Source organism: Fundulus heteroclitus, unplaced genomic scaffold (assembly GCF_011125445.2).
Source record: "Fundulus heteroclitus isolate FHET01 unplaced genomic scaffold, MU-UCD_Fhet_4.1 scaffold_40, whole genome shotgun sequence".
In the NCBI taxonomy this organism is placed as follows: Eukaryota; Metazoa; Chordata; class Actinopteri; order Cyprinodontiformes; family Fundulidae; genus Fundulus; species Fundulus heteroclitus.
This window is the reverse complement of record NW_023396813.1, coordinates 938,859-943,286: the sequence shown is the minus strand read 5'-3', so window position 1 is coordinate 943,286 and position 4,428 is coordinate 938,859. Positions and strand designations below refer to the sequence as shown.

Here is a 4,428-nt window from a genome sequence, read left to right as displayed (position 1 = left end):
AAACAAGCACAGAAGCACACATTGATCTAGTAATCTGTTCTACATTAGATGGTAGTAGCGGGTGAGCCGTCTTCTCTGGATAATGTCACAGTTAACAGAACGCCAGACCAGGTGTACCTACTATGAAGAAAAAGAGAGAGAGCATAAAGTTAAATGCTGAAATGACGACAGTCATTTTAATGAAATACAATGCAAAACTGGAGAACAGTAGACTGGAGAACAGTAGAAATCAGTAGAGTGAGAAAAATAGGCACTGATGTCCTCCAGTAGCCTAAGACAGCATAACTATAGAGGTAGCTCAGGGTAACATGAGCCACTCTAACTATAAGCTTTGTCAAAAAGAAAAGTTTTAAGATTAGTCTTAAAAATAGATAGGGTGTCTGCCTCACGGACCAAAACTGGGAGTTGGTTCCACAGGAGAGGAGCCTGATAGCTAAAGGATCTGCCTCCCATTCTACTTTTAGAGACTCTAGGAACCACCAGCAGACCTGCAGTCTGAGAGCAAAGTGCTCTGTTAGGAACATACGGGGTAATCAGAGCTCTGATATATGATGGAGTTTGATTATTAAGGGCTTTATACGTTAGAAGGAGAATTTTAAATTCTATTCTTGATTTAACAGGAAGCCAATGAAGGGAAGCTAAAATTGGAGAAACATTAACATTAACTTAAGGGTCTTAACAGTCTTACGGTTTTGGAACGACATGAGGGTAAGAAATGAATGACAGATTTTTGTGTGATCTGAAAAGGGATATTGGAATGCTACCACATAAAAAAGTACATGCCTCATTCAGGATTTCAAGGGTCTCATGAAGTTTCTTCCCAACAGCTCCTCCTTTCTTACCTGACTCCGCCAGATAGATTTGCTCCGCATATCCATCTGGAAACCTTCTGTTGAAGTAATTTTGGGAAGGGGCGAAAATACTGGTTAGCTGATTGGCCTATGTTGGTGATAGACGGGCCAAATGAACCAATCAGATTCCTCATCGCTCTGTTACGAGCGACGACGAAAACACAACCACAAGCCAAGCTACTCTTGCTGCTGCAGGTAAAGGCTCGTTAGCTCAGCAAAGAAATACTCTGTAATTCCAATAAAACTTGCTCGATAGCCACGCTAACGCTAGTTTCATCGGCTGAAGCCGCCATGTTCTTTAGACTGAACTGTCGATCTTCTCGTTGCGTCACACCTCAACCCGCCTCAAAGCCAACGCTGATTGGACGTTCGTTTGGTGAACGGCTCCAAATTTTCTTTAAGGGAAAGTAGCCAGACTGATCAGCGAGTGAAACCTTGAAAGCTCGCGAGATCAGGATGGTCTCACGAGGCTACCTCCTTTCCTCCTGTAGAGTCTTAACAATTTAGCCGTGTATTCGTCCAACTTCCCAAAGAATGCTGACTGTAGTTGCTTCAGTGTGATCCTCCGGAATTCCTCCTCGATCTGAGAAAGAGACCAAGAGAGATGTAGACATATTTCAGAAAATTAATTCAGAAAATACATAATTCAGAAAAGAATTAGAAACACAGGGAAAGAGATACAATACCAAGTAGCATTGTTACCAAGTGGAATTGTATTCTAGTAACTCTAGAAATACACTAAGAACGACATTTAAGTGGTCTGATGTTTGGAAAGGGATGCTGCACCATATGAGAGTTAATTTATGTGAATGGTTTGAGTTAAGTTAGCAGCTTAGTTTCAGCAAATTCCACATTACTACCACCTTGCCAGACAAGGAACTTGGTATTGAAAAGGTAATTAGTTAAGTATTAAAATGTTCTAAATACCTGGGAAAACTCAAACAGGGAAGGCCATCGAGCATATAAGTCAACCACAGGTGGTTTCTGGATCACATCTTTACGACGCAGTGAGAAGATGTTTGCCATCTTCTCATTAATGACTCTGTTGTTGTCTCTCTTCTTGTACTCATAAAGAAAAAAAAAACAGGACAACTGGAACTTTGCAATTCAAAATGAAAATAACTTTTTGTCTGGCCAATGAGTTAAAAGAGTTATTATAACTTTATCCCCAGTTTCCTCAGTACAATAAACCAATTTATTGAAAGTTACATACCTTTATCCAGTGTAGCCTACTTTTCAGAACAATCTCCTGGTAAGCACAAAGTGTTATGGTTAGTAACTGACCAATGCAAGAACCCAAAACATAGCAAATAATTTAACTTTAACTATAGCCTAATTAAAAATAGTTTCACGTTTTATTATCTACACAAACACTGCAGATAGCTGACCTGCTGATCAGACAATTTGTCTTTGGGTTTGTTTTCCCTCGGGGCTCAGATGAGAAAGTGTGCAGGAAACCGCGTCATTCAGAAGGCGGGACTATGTAAGACGACTGACAGCGATAAACCTCTAATGAGCACTCTAACTAGACCATAAAAGCTAACGCGTCGCAAACCATGGAGAAAAATAGAGCCCGCGCACACTTTTTCAGCTCCTCAGTTCAGATCGCATACTTCAGTGGGAAATGGATTGTTGTAGGGCCTACTCTTCGTCCAAACGTGCACGAATTTAAATATTGATTTAGTTTTCAGACTATGTCGTCATGAATACATCGTGCACGTTTGGACAAACGTTAATAGTCCTGACGCTGTCAATTGCATATGTGAACACAAATTAGTGTTATGATATTATGATTATTTGCACTATTTGACATACATTAATGTCATTGTAACTCAATTTTGTCATAAATAGTGGCCAAATATCAAAGCTGAAGTCTTAAATCTTTCTAATAATGGCTCAGTTTTTAGATCAAGTAAAATGTTTTAACGTGCAGTGAATTTTAAACAATAAGCTGGGCCTATCAGCGATCTTCCTATGTAAAGGGAATAGATAAAAGGATCTTACTCCAGGGTTTCCCGCAGCGCTATCTTGGCGTGGCGGCCGCCTCGCCAAACTCACGCCATCAGCTTCGCCAACATTCAAAAAAAAAAAAAAAAAAAAAAAAAAAGGTGATGTTAACACGCGGTTTGTTGTTGTTGCTTTCACGCGTGCGTGAATGGCAGGGAAAAAACACATGGATTCCCCCGGCTCCGCGAGTCGGTCCGCGGAAAGAAAACGTGTCTTTTTCTCCCCCCCCCCCCCCCCAAACCCCCCCACCCGCACCCAACCAACCCCCCCCCCCCCCCCCTGCACCCAACCAACCCCCCCCCCAACCAACCCCCCGCCCCCAACGAACCAACCCCCCCCCCGCTCCACGGTTCGGTCCACGGAAGGCGTGTCGTCGTCTTCCCCCCACCCCCCAAACTTACCGCCTCGCCTAAGCAAATTCCTGCGGGAAACACTGTACTCTATAACAAAAAGTCGACCTCGGTCCTTTCCATAATGTTGTCAGACACTTAAAATAATAATCTGAGCATGTCAGTGGCAAAACAAGCAGGTTTTGTGGATGTAAATTACGCAATTGCCCATAACGTTAACTGTTTCACCTCTGAAAACTGAAAAGGTCTAAGCTGAACTGATTTCAAAGATTGTTGTTCCCATCAGTCACTTAAACACAAAGACATATTTTTTAGGAATAAAATAGGGCTAAAAGAAAAAAATATTTTTTTTTTGGGAGGGGGGGGGGGGCATTACATGAGCAAAAGAAATACATATCTCCACCAATTTTTCACATTGCTGCTCTAAAAATCCACATGCTTACACAACATGACTTATTTTATTGTTGCATTCTAATGTTAGCTTTAAATTACACTAGAATGAACTATTTTATCGCCACTTGCAAAGTTTCAAGTAATGTTAGGCTACACCGTGTAGTGTAGCCTACACATAAGCAACAAAACGTTAGCCATGCCAGCACTAACACTAGAAAATGCACATACCGTTACAACAATGCAATCTTGAAATTACATTTAAAGCCTCAGTTTTGTATAGCAATTCAAAGACTATAAAGAATGTACAAACCCAAGTAACATTAAATATTTAACTAAGTTTATTCTTACCTTACGTTCTGTCCACATGTGCCTCTTCATTTGAAATGCGCCTCTTCATTTGAAATGCACGGGGTTTCCAGACCAACAAAACAGGAAGGGGAGGAATTTTTTGTACTGAGTAAATGAAACAAGGTATTGTTTGTTGTGAGTGTGTACGTCAAAAGATTGGCTGGGATTACTTAGATTCATTTTGTAAAGGAAAAAAATTGTCTTGTGTTTTGAACAAACGCAGATGAATTAAAAATCAAACATATTATGTCGAGATACTAACGTCACATTTTATTGTCAATATTACACATTTTAATTACATAACATTTACATTCACTGAGATTTGTTTTTTTCAGTGTATGAAGAATCCCATAAAGTCAATAATGCTGAACGCTGAGAGAAAGGATGGATCAACAGACCTATGACTCTGGGTGAGTATGGCAAATGTACTAAAGAGAAACCTAGGATTATTTTTATTCTCCTCTATTAATGATGAAAAA

At 40.3% G+C, this 4,428-nt stretch overlaps 1 long non-coding RNA gene across 1 annotated transcript; it reads right to left on the bottom strand.

Moving 5' to 3' along the window:
• Positions 1–576: 576 nt before the first annotated feature.
• On the bottom strand, positions 577–2,896 carry LOC118560194. Its single transcript, XR_004929162.1, has 4 exons — positions 2,856–2,896; positions 1,779–2,100; positions 1,326–1,434; positions 577–830 (listed from the first exon to the last, which is right to left on the bottom strand). It is a non-coding gene; the product is annotated as an uncharacterized LOC118560194 (long non-coding RNA).
• Between the last annotated feature and the right edge of the window lie 1,532 nt (positions 2,897–4,428).